Source organism: Sceloporus occidentalis, unplaced genomic scaffold, assembly GCF_023333645.1.
Source record: "Sceloporus occidentalis isolate IW3139 unplaced genomic scaffold, rSceOcc1.0.p SCAF_86, whole genome shotgun sequence".
NCBI lineage: Eukaryota > Metazoa > Chordata > Lepidosauria > Squamata > Phrynosomatidae > Sceloporus > Sceloporus occidentalis.
In genome coordinates this window covers 975,982-992,883 of record NW_028317066.1, presented here as the reverse complement: position 1 = coordinate 992,883, position 16,902 = coordinate 975,982, and positions in this window count along the sequence as shown.

Sequence of the window (16,902 nt, the reverse complement as noted above, 5' to 3'; positions counted from 1 at the left end):
TTCAGGACCCCACTTAGTAACCAAAATCTGTGGATGTTCAAGTCCTATTACAAACAATGGGGTTGTAGTATGATGCGCCTTACATAAAATGGCAAAATCAAGGTTGGCTTTTGGGGATATATTGAGATGCAGAATCTGTGGATACTGAGAGCTGACTGTGAAATGTTAAAAAGCAGTTGAAATCATCCTATTAAGAGAAATGTAACCCATGTAATTGGACTCATGGAGAAGTGGTCAGATGGAACCAAGGAGAATGTGTTTCTTTGGTTGGTTTCCCTGGAAGCAACTGAGAATCTTGGCCAAGGAGGGAGTTGAGTCCGTTGAGGCTGAGAGAAGGAGGAGAGACCTCAGGACAAGAGCATTTCTCTGGGTTAGTTTGCCTGTTTCCTATTTTATGTTAGTGTTTTGAGTACTGTCTTTCTTACAGTGGAACTTACTCCTGCTTTGTGAAGGCATCACAAGTTGGACTGGTTGATCTCACCTGAAAGCATCCTTCTTATTCATTCATTCCTATTGTACATTCTTTGAACTGTATGGTTGTGTTATTTATTACATTTCATCCCACCTTTCTCTCATGGATGGATCTCAAGGTGGCTTAGGATACAAAATAAAGATTGAACAAAAGCATTTTTTAAAAAGAACAGATGCTAGTAAAATAAGGATACTGCTATTCCTTCAGTTGGAAGTTTGTTCTCCAAGATCTGCAAGGGATAATCTACAAATGTTAACTGGGAGGGAAAGAGGACATTGGAGGACAATGGCTTGGAGTAGTATCACATAGAGAGTAGTGAATGGAGACTTCCATGTTAGTGGGTTGGTGAATCTGCTCTGTGTTTCACTCTGAGCTCTCTCTGGTGCTGACTCTATTTTGGAAATGGGCTCCAGCCCCATGGATGAAAACCTAGAGGAAATTCAATGCCCCAATAATATGGAAGTCACCGTCTGTCAAAGTTTATATGAACTGTGTGAAATGTGTTTTTTGTTTTGCTGTTGTATGTCCTGAATTTTCCAGCTCCACTAAATGACCCCGAGATCAAGCAAGAAGAGAGAAGGAGAAAACTGTGACTCCTTCCACTTTCTCAACCCCATGCAGAAATGTATGAACCTCTTCCATGGCAATGCTTAGACACAGCTTTGCTCCTTAAAAAACACAAGGCTTGTAATCTTTCACAGAAGACATATTATTTGGGAGGCAGTTCAAGAAAAATCCTACCAGGAAGGTGCCCTCAATTTCTTTTCTAGGCATATAGGCTGGTGGGCTTTTTCATCCACAGTTTTATGGTGGAGGTGGCCTATGACAAACCTCCTTTGAACACAGACAAATGAAGAACTGCCTTCAACTTGACCACTAGCAAACCTGTTAAACGTTCACATGATGAAGAGAGTTCTGCCTGATGGATCCTATGATGCTTCTTCTGAGTTTCACTTAATTTATTCAGGTAAAATTGTATTTATTTGTTAGACTGTTCTTATCCTTTAAAAAAAATCTTCTCCAGACAAAGGACTTGGAAAGAAGAAAGGTCCCTCCACAAAATTGTCTGGCCTTAAGATGAATGGCAAAGGCATGATGCGAAATGAAGAAGAGACGGCGATCCTGAACCAGACAATTCTTTCTGACCCAGAGGAAGGGAGCCAAGTGAGTCTGGGACACTTTTATGCAAGAGGTTCTTGGCCTTAGGAGAAAAGCCGCAATATGGGAAAGGGGCACCAGCTCATCTTTCTACTCTTTGTTCAAATGGACAGGTTTTCTCTGACCTACGGAGTCAAAGAGCTCATTTGGATGTTGAATGCGGATTGGAGGATGACCCACATTTGCCGCTGGGATCTTACTGGCATGGCTACAGGAACATGGATCTCATAGAATCAGAGGACGACCTGGAACTAACTGACAAGGTACAGAAGAAGCCTATGCACTTTCCATGGTGTTTTAGAGTTGGGCAGCGTGTTCACATCTGGCTGTATTGGAAAGAGAGTTAGTTATTCCTCCCCACTGAGAATTTATCCTTAAAGTAACGGAGGTCAGACAGGGGAACATTAAATCCACCCCAAACTTTTTAATGAACTCTCTACCCCCCAATAAATTCAATGCCTTGGACAGTCAAGATTAAAACCAACATGGATTCACTGTCCCACTATGATGGAAGCCACTAAGGGGCTTAGACATAATGGGACACAGACCTTTGTCTTTAGTGAGAGCCGTTCAATGAATTTTATGAAGCAAGTCAGATTTATTTATTATGTTTATTAATACAGAATGAGAAGGAGAAAAACTGCAACCAAAGAGCATGCATTGTTGTTTTCCAATTACAAAAGAGCAACCAGTAATACCATGATGACCATGTGAACCAGATGTGCCACTTACAACCTTCCCCCAGAAAACAATGTTCACATCAGGTTCAGACTCTCACCTTCCGACTCTTGCTTCTCCTGCTCCGGCAGGGAATTTTTATTAAAGAATAGGTGAGATTTTCTTTTCTTTTTGTTCTTTATTTTCCCATCCAAAGGTCATGTTAGTTGAGAGATACAAAAGGCCACAGGAGAAGCAGCTCCAAGCCCGAGTTCACTACCTGCTGAATTTAGTCCAGAAATGGACGAGAAAAAGGATTGTGTGAAAGATAAAAGTGAGGCCACTTGTGCCAAAAACCCAGTGGAGAAGCCAAGAGGAGTTGGAGCAGGTCTTTTGCCTTCGAAAGATGTTTTAGCATCAGCTTTTGTAGACTTGATCTCCTTCGGCAGATGCAAGGAGTGAGAGGGTGCTCCAGAAGGATCTAAGGTCTTTCTTGGGCACCTGTTGACTCCATGGATCTGAGGACGGAGAACAAGTCTACAAAAGTTTATGCTTCAACTTCTTTTGCTCAGTTAGTCTCACAGGTGCCACAAGATGGCAATGCAATTTAAGACAAGAGTGATTTAAGTGGGCTTAATCTGTATTTAAAAATATGGCAAATTAAAAGAGAATAACCAACAGCCTTTTAAAACAATTTGAAGCGAAACACATGCAGAAATTGGAATCAAATCCAATGGTCCCTGGAAGTAGACTTCAGGACTGGCAAAGCCTCGCGGAGGGCAGCAGAGGCACAGGCCCATTGCTCCTCCCCACCACGGGCCCCTAGTCTCCCCCAGCTGAGAGACAGCTGGAGGCCAGGGGAAGGGCAGGAGGAGCAGGAGCAACAGCACGTACCCGTCACCCCCCTAATTTCCCCTGGCTTCTAGCTGTCTCTTCCTGCCTTGGAAGCCCTGCCTCTGATGGTGGAAGCCCTGCCCATGGATGGCAGAAGTCCCACCCACAGAGGGCAGAAGCCCCGCCCCCGGCATGCGGACCTAGAAATGTTCAGCATCCAGCATGCAGGATGTTATGGTGACCCCAAGGTGAACCTATCATGGGGGTTTCTTGTGAGATTTGTTTAGAGGAGGTTTGCCATGGGCTTCCCCTGAGGCTGAGAGCGTATGACTTGCCCAGGATCACCCAGTGGGTTTACATGGCCGAGCGGGGATTTGAACCCTGGTCTCCAGATCCATCGTCCACAACTGGAGGCCAGGGGAAGGGCAGGAGGAGTCCACTACTTCACCCTGGCTCCCATGGTCTACCTTGCCAAGCTTTGTTGTCTTTTTATAGTGATTCAGGTCTTCTCGTGGCATGTCCAAAGTATGACAGGCTCAGCTTAGGATGGGTGACACCTTGCTTGAAAGGAGCACTTGTGAAACGGATCTTGGGGTCTTAGTAGACACCAAGCTAAACATGTCAACAGTGTGGAGTAGCAGGCAGAAAAGCTAGAATGATTCCAGGCTGAATCAGCAGGACTCTAGATCATAGGAAGTAATAGTGCCACTGTATTCTGCTCTGGTCAAGCCTCCCTGGAATCCTGTGTCCAGTTCTGGGCACCAAGATTCAAGAAGATGTGGACAAGCTGGAATAATGTCTCCAGAGAAGGATGAGTAAAGATGATTAAAGATTTGGAACATAGGAGTTTATCGCATCGCGTTCCGAGAACATTTTTGGAACCCGATTGGAACGGAACACTTTCAACTTTACCGCACGGTTTTGTCCCCATCAGGTTCCCATCGGGTTCTACATACCCCTCAAAGTGTTCCATATGTGTTCCTCGGAGGGAACGGATTAGAAAGTGATCCAAGCTTGTGGAAACGTTTTTAAAACGGTCCAAGAAATGTCAGAGCGGTAATGTAATCCGTTCTTACTTCCGTTCCCATGTTCTGCCTTGTTGTGATTGGCTGAAAGGACTTCCCTCCCTGCATTCTGTTTCCCAAGCTCTAGCCTGGCCCTGGATGGGGCTCTTCGACTGCAGAGTCCTCCAAAGCCTGGCTGGGACTTGAGAGAGGCACAAATATCTCCCTGTAAAAGCCTTTTGTTCTGTGTATGGGGTACTCATGAACAAGAATACACTGTTACAAATACGCATGCGCAAATATTGAAACGTTCTCATACTTATCACACTTCCTATAAGGACAAATGCAGTAAATTGTATTCCTGTAACATTCTCGGAACGTTTTACATTTTCGAATGCGATAATATCCGTTCCCATAACGTTACATCTTGAAACGTTTTCGGAACAGAATAGAAACGTTTCAGGCACTGATGTGATAAACTTCACTATTTCCAAAGCAGAGCCTTCCTTTCCTGCCTTTCCTGGGCTCCATTGCGGCCTCTTCAAAATCTCCTCAAAAGAAGGAAGGAAGGAAGGAGCTGAGGATTGAGGAGAGAAGAAAGTGTCACTTTTGTGCATATTCACAAATTCTGTGCATCAAAGAGTCCAGTGTGTTGAAATAGCAAAGAACTTTATTGAAAACACATATGAGAAATATGTTTAAGCCAGAACTGCCAGAATATACACTCATACCTCGGGTTACGAACGCGCCGGGATACGAAATTTCCGGGTTACGAAAAAAAAAAAATAAAAATTATTTCCGGGTTACGAATAACCTTTTGGTGCTTTTTGGCGCTATTTCGCACCAAATCGCGGCTTCCCTCCATTAGCGCCTATGGGTTTCTCGGCTTACGAAGACTTCCGGGTTACGAAAATGGCGCCGGAACGGATTATTTTCGTAACCCGGGGGCCGAGTGTATTGAAACCCCAGAACCTAAAACTCCAGCTTCTACCAAACCTAGCCCCCACCTACAATTCCCACCATCAATCCCCCATTATTAACCAGCCCCACTTTGCCATCCTTCTCACACGCACAATCTCTCCCTGCCCCAGACATCTGAAGAAGCTAGATCCCTTTCTGTTAGTACCGGTCCCCAACTTTCTTCAGCCAACATCCCACAAATTCTGAATGCTATCATTGCTATGCTAGCTAGCTGCAACAAATCCCAGTCCCCCATCTAACTAACATAAACCATGACCCATAATCCCCAGCCAAATTTATAACCCAAAACAATTATCTATACTAGCAGCAATTAAAACCTAAACTTAACAAAACATAACTTTAAAACATAAACAGACATATGGACAGAAAAAAATGTACAAATAAAATCATGAGGGCCTTTTCTTATCACTGCCAGATTGAAACAGTATTTTTGTATTCCTTCTTTACAAAAATAATGTTCGTTCACTGCTTGGATGTGTGTGGCTCCTCTCCTGTGTGGCCTCTCTGGTGACTGAATAGGCCTGACCTCCAAGAAAAGCATTTCCCACAATGCTGACATTTGTATGGCTTCTCTCCTGTGTGGATTTTCTGGTGTGTCATTAGGCTTGACTGCTGAGAAAAACATTTCTCACAATGCTGGCATTTGTATGGCTTCTCTCCTGTGTGGACTCTCTGATGCATCACTAGGACTGACTTCCAAGAAAAACATTTCCCACAATGCTGGCATTTGTATGGCTTCTCTCCTGTGTGGATTCTGTGATATTTCACTAGGTCTGACTTCCAAGAAAAACATTTCCCACAATGCTGGCATTTGTATGGCTTCTCTCCTGTGTGGATTCTGTGATGTTCCACAATGTGTGACTTCAAAGAAAAACATTTCCCACAATGCTGGCATTTGTATGGCTTCTCTCCTGTGTGGACTCTCTTATGTCTCACTAGGTCTGACTTCACAGAAAAACATTTCCCACAATGCTGGCATTTGTATGGCTTCTCTCCTGTGTGGATTCTGTGATGTTCCACAATGTGTGACTTCAAAGAAAAACATTTCCCACAATGCTGGCATTTGTATGGCTTCTCTCCTGTGTGGACTCTCTGATGTGTCACTAGGCTTGACTTCCAAGAAAAACATTTTCCACAATGCTGGCATTTGTATGGCTTCTCTCCTGTGTGGACTCTCTGATGGATCACTAGCTTTGATTTCGAAGAAAAACCTTTCCCACAATGCTGGCATTTGAATGGCTTCTCTCCTGTGTGGACTCTCTGATGTGTCACTAGGCTTGACTTCCAAGAAAAACATTTCCCACAATGCTGGCATTTCTGTGGCTTCTCTCCTATGTGGATTCTCTCATGACTCAAATGTTCTTCTGTAAAGAAGGATAATGACAGATAAGACTGAAAATCAGAGTTAAGAGAGGAAGGTGTTACCCCATGATTTATCCCTCATTAACCCCTCCTTATTTGATTTTAAATTAATAAAGTTGCTGTGAATAACCCAAGCATTACCCTGCTGCTTATGCCCCTTAAATCCATGGAACAAGTATATCCTTATTCATAGGAGCTAGCAAAGAAGAGACTGGATGGGGACTGCCTTGAGGGAATCCGTGGAAGCAGATAGTCAAAGGACTGTTGAAAAAATATTCCATGAAACATGTGCAAAAATACTTTGATTGACAGGTGGCATCATATCCTGTGGACTGCCATAGAGTGCCGAGTCACATTTTCACATTCCCTCCATCTCTCTATCACAGACAGAAACACACCCAAAGAGTGATGCATAAAAGGGACACTTTGAGGCCCATTTGTTGAGAAAGGCAGGATAATCAATATACAAATAATAGCAAATAAGTCATTGGGAAAGACGGAGCAAGTGGTCTGGGACCTGGACTCCAATTTTGGGGAGGGTCAAGTGCCAGAGCCTTAACACATCTGGACTACTGTTGGGGATTGGGGGGGTTACATTGCCCCCAGGGGATCTCAACGGCACCCCCACACACACATTGTATTCTCTTCGGAGGTGTGTGAATAATATTTTGCCCCTCAACATTAGGAGGAACTTCCTGACAGCAAAGGCTGTTTGACAGTGGAACACAATCTTTCTTCAGAGTGCAGTGGAGTCTCCCTCCTTGGAGCTCTTTAAGCAGAGGCTGGATCGCTATCTGTCAGAGATGCTTTGACTGAGAGTTCCTGCATGGCAGGAGGTTGGACCGGATGACCCTTGTGGTCTCTTCCAACTCTACGATTCTATGATTCTATCCAACAGCATCCCTTTGGAGAAGTGGTGGCCATTTTGCCACTATTCTCCAAGCCATTGCAGGGCCAAGGGAGGAATTTTACCCAAGAAGTCTCTCCAGAGTCTCAAAAGGCTGGAAGAGGGGCCAAAAAAGCCAGTAAACCTGGTCAGCGATGGGCTGAGGAGTATTTGGAGCCAAAAAGCATTTATCTCCATGATTCCTTCCCACAAAATCCTAGAATTGACAGTTTAAATTAGGATATTTAGAATCCTTAGAAAGTGGAGAGCAATAGTGCCTCGCTAAACTACAAATTCCAAGATTTTCCAGTAAGTTGCTATGACACTTAAACTACGTGTTAAAGGTATCTAGGAGTCCTGGTAGACCACAACTTTAACCTGGGTCAACAGTGTGATGGAGCAGCTAAAAAGGCCAGCATGATCCTAGGACAAATCAATACTAGTATAGTGTTATGGCAGGGGGTTGGACTGGATGGCCCTTCTAGTTTCTTTCAACTCTATGATTCTATGTTATAGATGAAGGGAAGTAATAGTGCAACTCTATTCTGCTTTGGTCAGGCCCTCACATGGAATGCTGTGTCCACTTCTGGTCACCACAATTCAAAAAGGATGTTGAGAAAATGGAGTGAAGCCAAAGGAGAGCAATGAAAATGGTGAAGGGTTTGGAAACCATCAAGCTGTATGAGAAGTGGTTTAGGGATCTGGGAATGTTTAGCCTGTAGAAGAGAAGGTTAAGAGTGGATATGATAGCCCTGTTGAAATATATGAAGAGATACTGAGGATGGAGCAAGCCTGCTTTCTGCTGCTCTAGAACAAAGGACACGGAACAATGGACGCAAACCACAGGAAAAGAGGTTCCACCTAAAGATTAGGAGGAACTTCCTGACATTAAGAATTATTCAACAGTGGAATATACTCCTTCAGAGAATGGTGGTGTCTCATTATTATTATTATTATTATTATTATTATTAATTTCTAAAGCACTCCTTTGAAGGTCTTTAAAGGTCTTTGAAGATCGTTAAACAAAGGCTGGGTAGCCATCTGTCGGGGATGCTTTCAATGTGTTTCCTGCATGGCAAGGGGTTGAACCAGATGATCCTTATGGTCTATTCCAGCTCTATGATTCTATAATTCTAAAGTGGAATCATAGTGCCATGATAATGTAGAATGAAAGGGCCCTCAGTCTTCATAGTAAGGGCAATGAATTCAGCTTCCTTACCCACATAGGCCACATTCTCGTAATTCTCCATCATCACATCCTTGTACATAAATCTCTGCTTCTTCGTCAGCAGTTTCCATTCATCCTCAGTGAAATATACCGCCACATCCGCAAAGGTCACCTGCAATAGAAAATAGCCCTCATCCAGAGAATGACTAATAAAAGGGGAGGGAGAAGCACATGATGCATCCCAAAAATTATTGGATCACCTTAGAATTTAGTCCAGGAAATAAACTTTAATTGCTGTTAGCAAGAAAAACCTACTACCTTTGAGATCCAGTTTGTCTCAAATTCTTCCAATACAATATACAATATAATAAACAATATAATTTAGGCCATGGCTGGGATATTGATGATGGATTAGGATACTGACTATACCAAAACGTATTATATATTTAGCCTCCAAAGATTATAGTGCATTTAGCCATGTGTTGCCAAATTTCAGAGGTGAATGTCATTTTTAAAAAGCAGTTCTGGGGAGCACTGTGGGCTTGAGGGCCATGGGGCCACCCCCAATTTAAATCCAGAGACATTCTCCCATATTCCCAACATTTTACAGATGGAAAAACAGGACACATGTGGACAAGCAATGCCAGAAAGTGGTGAAGATGGTCAAAGTTGTTTATTAGGAAGATGAGACAAGCGAGGAAGGGCACCGCAGTTTGCTTTTGCCTCAGACTCCTATCAAGGGCAAGTCCCTGCCCCCTTCTTTCTTCTCCTCTCCCCACTTTTGAGTTGATGGGGTGCAAACTCCTTGGCACTCATTAAGCAGAAAATGAAGTGAGCTGAAGAAGGGGGAAAGTGGGAGGAGCAGAGAGAAACCAGGACATTTGAAAAGTCCCCGAAATAATGGGTGACAGAGGATTAACCAGGACTGTCTCTGCCAAACTTGGACAGTATTTTATATGCTTCCTTTCATAAATTGGCCCAGCAGTGACCCAGATGAAGCTCATAGGATAGTGACTCACCAAAGAGTAGTTGTACCTTGTCAGCCTCTTTCTCTTGGGGCCCAACTCCATCTGCTTGGCTTCTGTGTTGGCCATCAGGTGGACAGAGGGATCCTGGTGGCCCTGCACTTGGGTCACTTCCAGCAAGAGAGGCCCCTAAAGCCGTGTCCAAGGAGGCCGAAATGAGGTTCCTGAGAAAAATGACCAAGGTTAGGAATGGCTTGGCAAGAAATCCTACAGTACTCAAAGACACAGAGAACAGCATTCTGCTGGTGAGATACGCAGGTGACATATGCCTCCTTTGGGCCAATGCAGAGGTGGGTATCCCCTTCCTCCCTCTGCACCAAACAAACCCCCTGGACCTAGCATAGATTCACTGCAGATCCCCTACACAACAGATACTCCATGCCTTATTAGAGTGGTGAAGGACGAGGGGATGGGGAATTGGAGAGGGCCCTGGTTATGCCCCCATAGCTAGAAGTATCATAAATAAATAAATAAATAAATAAATGTGCATCATAAATAAATAAGTAAATAAATAAATCATCTGCTGAAGCCTCCAGAGGTCCCCAATACTTTCTCCCAGCATAATCCCCTTTCTCAAGAAGGCTGCATCCGCACTGCAGAAATAAGGCACTTTGATACCGCTTTAACCACTCATGTGCTATGGAATCCTGGGATTTTACGTTTGGTACATTTAGCCTTATCTGCCAGAGAGCTCTGGTGCCCCAACGAACTACAAATCCCAGGATTCCACAGGATGGAGCCAGGAGAGTTAAAGTGGTTTCAAACCGGATTCTTTCTGTAATGCAGATACAGCCTAAGTCAGTTGTAAAAGGATAGACGCACCCAAGTCGAATTTTTATCCTGTTATAAATGGTTTTGCTTTTTTAAAATGTTAGCGGTTTGTTTTTCTGTCTAATCCTTATTTTTGTTGTTCTTGTTTGTTTCTATGTTTATTTGGTAATAATATGAGATGGTCTGGTCTGCCTCCTTCCTTCTTCCCTGAAAATCTCTCAATAAGAAAACTGGGGAGACTTTTAAAACCTCCCAAAGGAGCTACTTTTGGGCTAGTTTTGGGGGCAAGCCTCCTCTTAGAAGCCAAAAGCCCAATGTTTGCAGATAGTAACAAGGCTTCTATTAAAATTATCCATCCCATTTCTAATCTCTTTTAAAACCCATGCTCCCCAGTAGAAGCAGAGCTGTGCAAGAAAACCCTCTCAGAAAAGACACACAAAGGGACACACTTCCTTCCTTTTGGCCCAAGGAGCCTGGTGTCCTTCTCCTCAGGGAGAGAAACAGGAGCCTCTCGGTTCAACTGAAGAGGCCTCAGAGAAGGTTCCGGAACATTATTCCCCACAGTCACAAGCAGCACTAAATGGCCACCGGAACACAAAATGGCTGCAAGAACACAAAATGGCCACTAGAACACAAAATGGCTGCCTCTCCCTCAGCGCTTGTCAGTTGGCAGTTGGAGGCCTTCAGGGACCCCAAAATGGAGGATGAAAGGTCCCCAAAGTCGGAAGGGACCCCAAACATGATTTCCAAACCTTAACAACACCTAAAAATTATTCTGATTCTTCTATTGAAAGTAGAAACCTGATCCCTCTACCTCAATACAATCAATAGTGGAAGATATTAATATTTTCTCCCCATCTAGGCAGCACAGAATCAATATCTATGGGACTGACAGGAGTAGATTGGGTCCCCTACTACAGCCCTACTACAGAGTCCTCACCATTGAGAAACAGCCTTGAGCAACTGGGGAACTGAGAGAAGCGGTTCCAGCTGCAGGACTGTTGGAGACTGCAATTCCCAGGATGAGCTGCATCCCTTTTGGTGCATTTTATGTACAGGGGCTGACTAAAGAGGAATACATTAAAGGCTCTATTGTTGACTGTTAAAATACACACTAAATGAAGTCATGGGAATATCAATAACGTACACGAAAATTTCCAGTCAAGTTTATAAATGTTGGGATCCTATGGATAAAGTTGCTCTTTCTTTGCTCCCAGAGACTGCCTTGTCCTGAGTCCTGGGGGATGCTAAGGCTCCCCTGGAGCAGGAGAGTGGGGCTCCATAGGGGTTTGAGGGATGCTCTGGTGGGGGATGCTGGGAACTGCAGTCCAACAATCTCTGCTGGGCCTTGCTTTGCCTTCTCCTCCTGAGCCAAAGCAAAAGAGGAAATCTTGCTGGAGGACTTTGTGGAGAAGGAAAGGTGTTTTCAGGGGGAAGCAGAAAAGTCAGTTTACATGCAGGCTGACCAGTTGTCCTCCTTTCCCAGGACATGTCCTACATTTCAGCCTTTTGTCCTGGAGGCGGCCCAAAAGGTCATCCATTTTTAGCCTAAGAAGCATGAATGTACATTTCTCTGAAGGTTTTTAGCTTTTATTTGGTCATGCATTCCATTTTCCTTGAAGTCTTCCACTTTGCAGTGCCCTGTCCTCCTTTGTGGGGAGGACATCTGGTCACCCGGCTTGAGGGTCTCTCCTCCAATAGAGCCATGGGGTCCAGAGGGAGGGCCAGTCGTGGGTCTCCAGGGCTGGTGTTAGGGTCCGGAGAAGGGAGGGAGAGGCTGGGAAGCCAGAACCTCAGAGTTTCTCCATGCAAAGCAGCTGCTCCAACCACTGGGCTATATTCCCTTCCCAATGGGTTCAGGGTTACAAAGCGGCTGCTGGCCTTTTGTCTTCTGAATCCTGCATGCATTGGTCACCTCTCCTGTGGCACAGTCCCACTTCTGCCCCACCACAGTCTTACGGAGAGGGCCCAGTTCGAGGGGGAGCTGAGGATTTCTGTTCAGACATTTCGTGAGAGATAATGTTTTAAAGAAAGCTTTTCCTCTGCTTTGGTTTTGTGGGAAAATACCAAATGTATAGCATTTCCCACCTTGGCAGGAGATGGGGCCAGATCTGTGGGGTCCCTAGGGTTGGTGTCACCCGGTTTGACCGCCTCCTCCTCCCATTTCACGCCATACAGACTTCTTAGTAGTGCTTTTTTCCCACTAATGTTACTTGAAAATCATAATTCCCATATTCCACTGAATGTAATGCTAATAGTTGTGAAATAAACAACTAGCAAAATTAAAATGATACCTTCAAATAACAATATCATAGGCACAACCTAAATGTATTTACAGATACATAGTGAAGATTTAGTGAAAATGTGATGTTTTAAAAGAAAAATTAAAAAGGAATTTATCAAAAAGTTCAATTCAAAACAAATTAAGATTAAAATGTTGAAGTTTTGTTCTTCCAGGCAGCAGAGCCCAGCTCCTCCATGACCTCCTTCTTGATCAGAGGAGGGGGATGAAGGGAAGACCGTGGCCACAATTACTTGGGGGGGGGTCCCTTAATGCCACGGACCAAGACCCCTCCTGGGAAGAAAGCATCCTTTGAGGCCCTTCATCCTTCCTCCCATGGCCCCCTTTCCCTCCTCCTCTCTCTCCTTCCTGACCCCCCACTAGGCCTGCCCCCCACAACTGCCATTCCTCTCCTTGAAATGGGAACTGGGGGATCTTCTTCTCTCCCTCCAAACTCCCAGCCTTTCCCTGCCCCCTCTTGCCCTTTGGACGACAGAGTGGAGGACTGGAGTCCTTTCAGGGGGGACGTTAATCATGCAGACCCCCTGCTCCTCCCCTCAGGCCCTTTCACTAAGAGCATCCATTAAAGAGCATTAAAGAACCATAGAGTCACAGGAGATTTGGAATAGACCACATGGCAAATGACAATGGAGGGCAGAAGGTGACAATGCCAAGGAAACTCCTCTGAGTCCCAGCCATAGTAACTCCTGGTAGTAAATAGTCCAGGGGGCTGAGGGGGTCTCCTCTCCCAAAGTGGGGTAGTAAAGACTAGTTCCCATGGGACTGTGGGCCCCCATTACCTCTTAGCAAATCTATGGAATACGCTGCCTCCAAGAGCATTGGAGGAGTCTCTGGCTGGATGGCCATCTCTTCGGAGGACTTGGAGGGCAGATTGGGGCTGACTGTTTGGCCCTTGGGGCTCCCTTCCAGCCCTAGAAGCCTATGAAGCCTACCTTACAAAATGGCCGTTGGAGCAGAAAAAGGTTGCCAAAACACAAAATGGCCACTGGAACACAAAAAGTTGCCAAAACACAAAATGTCCACTGGAACACAAAATGGCTACCAAAACACAAAATGGCTACTGGAACACAAAATGGCTGCCTATTCCTCAGTGCTTGGCAGTTGTCAGTTTGAGGCCTTCAGGGAGAGAGAGAGAGAGAGACTGAGGGGAAGAGAGGAAGGAAGTCCTGGAGGAAGGGGGTCTTGGGAGATAGAGAGCCTTCCTGAGATATTCGGGATTCGCTTCCGAAAAAAGGGGTTTCTGGCTTCATAAAGGATTTGGGGAAAACTGGATCTGAAAGAGAGTAGTCTTTTATCTTGCCAATGGGATTTAAAGTGTATTACCTGGACTTGATCTCCCAGCATCCACATGGCCAGAAAGAGGAGGGGTCCTACCCTGCAGTTAAGGACACTCCAATCTCTCTGAACTTAGGACTACAACTCCCATGTCTTCTTGACCAGAAACATTGGCAATATCTTTCTTTCTTTCTTTCTTTCTTTCTTTCTTTCTTTCTTTCTTTCTCCCTATCTGTCTTGTGAGGTGTGATTAAGCCCTATTAGTGGTGTTACTCCTCTTGTTGTCGTTGTGTGCCTCCAAGTTGTTTCTGATTTATGGCAACCCTAAGAGAAGTCTTTTGCATGCTTTTAATAACAATAACAACAACAATAATAATGTTTTTATACCCCTCTATTCAGCTAAAAGGCTTTCAAAGTGTCTTACAAATTGTTAATTAGACATTTAGACATTATAGCAGCCCTTCGCAGGATTTTCTTGGCAAGATTTGTCCAGAAGTGGTTTTGCAAGTGCCTCCTTATGAGGCTGAGAGAGTGTGACTTCTTGCCTAAGGTCACTTAGTGGGTTTCTGTGGCCAAGAGGGCATTCAAACCCTGGGCTCCAGTGTCATAGTCCAGTGCTCCAGCCACTAAACCATGCTGGCTCTTTCTTGAGGCTTTGTAGCTTTTTGTGGTGTGGCTCCAAGTCATTGCTGACTTCTGGGGAGCCTCTCCTTCGGGTTTTCTTGGCAAGAGTTGTTCAGAGGAGGTTTGCCATTGCCTTCCCTGAGGCTGAGAGAGTGTGACTTCTTGCCCAAGGGACCCAGCTGGTTTCATGGAGGAGTCGGGCACTGGACCCTGGCCTCCAGAGTTGTAACCGAACACTCAAACCACTGCACCACACTGCCTCCCATTCCCATGTACAACCTGTGAAATAACTGCAGACTTTTTTCTGTTCTTCATGGGTGTCTTCAAGTCTTTTCCAACTTATGGCGACCCTAAGGCAACCTTATCATGGGGTTTCCTTGGTATGTTTCTTCAGAGAGGGGTTGCCATTGCCATCCTCTGAGGCTGAGAGAGTGTGACTTGACAAGGTTCACCTAACTCCAAAACACACTGCAGCAATAATCCAATCTGATACCACTTTAACTGCCCTGGCTCAGTGTTCGGGAATTCTGGGAAATGTAGTTTTGTGAGACATTGAGCTTTCTCTGTCAGAGGGCTATGGTGCCTCAATAAACTCCAATTCCCAGGATTCCCTAGCACTGGGCCAGGGCAGTTAAAGTGCTCTCAAACTGGACTATTGCTGCCGTGTGTTTTGGACCTTTCTTGGCCGCAAACTGTCCATAGCCTGCAATGCATCTCCTAATTCTGTTGGCAGTCCCTCCCTCCCAACACTTTCTCATTTCCCCCAAAACCAGCGCAAAGCTGGCAGATGGAAAGAGGGTTTAAAGCAGCATTTAAATCTGCCATATTTGCTTTTAAAAGACTAAATGTCCCAAATGCTATTATCAGTTTTGTAGCTATTATTACAGAAAGACGTAGAGTGCAAACTCCTCAAGTACCTTTATTTTCTGGAGCGAGATGGGCTTTTCCAACTGACTCACTGTGATGATCTCCGGTGGTCCAAGCAGCCAAACTGCGGCCCTGTAATAATAATGGTAATAATAATAATAATAATAATAATAATTTTTACCCCTCTCTTCAGCTAAAAGGCGATTAGAGTGGCTTACAAATTGTTAGACATTTAGACATTATGGCTCTTAGCCCATCAGACCCTTAAATTCCTGAAATCACGCTGCCTCCATCCAGTGAATTATAAAAGGGTTTCCCTTAACCTACACTGGGACCGGTTAAGGAACCTTATTTCTACTTCTTTACTGATCTTTCCAAGCATCAACCGATCCAAGACACATGTAAAAGGAGCGTCGAGTAGTAGATACTCTAAGGAGGTATTTATTATAAATAACAAAATATAACTGAAATATAAGTCATACAAGATAATAAGAATCTTGCAGGTACAATATTTCTAAGTAGATAATGTTCAATTCATACAAGCTAAAAAATAATACATAAACCTAAGCATCCAATTCTGAGCCTAACTTCCAAGATCCACTCTTTCACTCTCTCTCTCTCGATCTCCAACCGACACAATTCCCCCAACTGTCTCTTGGTCTCTCAGGCCTTATATCTCCTTCTCACGGAAGCTTCCAGAAGAACCTTCATCTTGCTCTCTGATTGGTCAAGAGAGCCTTCTGTAGCAGTGATGTCACTCTGCATTTGCATAAACCTCCCTTTACTGCCTGAAGAAGACCTCCATTGACTGGAGCCCAGTCATTGCATTTTCCCAAGGCAAGGCTTGCACCTATTTCCCAATGTTGTTCTTGGAGTTTGCCTTCCAGTTGTTTCCAGGTCTTATGGTGACCTTATGGGAGCCTCTGAAGGGGTTTTCTTGGCAGGTTCCTTCAGAGTGGGTTTCCCATGGCCATCCTCTGAGGCTGAGAGAGTGTGACTTGCCCAAGGCTTCAGTTCTTTTGGGAGCCTTTTTGCTTTATCTTCTAGAAGGCAGCTGAAGTGTTGCTTCTTGCTCTGAAGGAGAGGAACCTTCTGGCATCCAAAAGACTAACATTCTCTGGAGTTATGTTTGATAATATGTATATATAGGATTGTAATACATGCTCATTTATTAAAAGGTTTATAGTGCATCTCATATCATAGAATCTCATAGATATGTCCCTTAATAGCAGTTAACCAAATTAAACAGTATATAAAACAAAAACATGAAACAAGCTAGACAAGAGACCTCCAGGCTGCACCTGGCCCTTTCGCGTTGGCGGCAGCAGTGGAGCTGCGGCCGTGAGGAGGCCAAGCTTCAGACTCCTCTCCGCTGCCGCCTCTGCCTCTGCGCGAGGGCTGGGTGCTGGCTGGAGGCTTCTTGGCCTCCAACACCCGAACCTGGCCCTTTTGTGCCAGCGGTCGCGGCAAGGAGGCTGAGGAGGCCTCTGGTATTGCTGCTTCACCACCTCGGCCT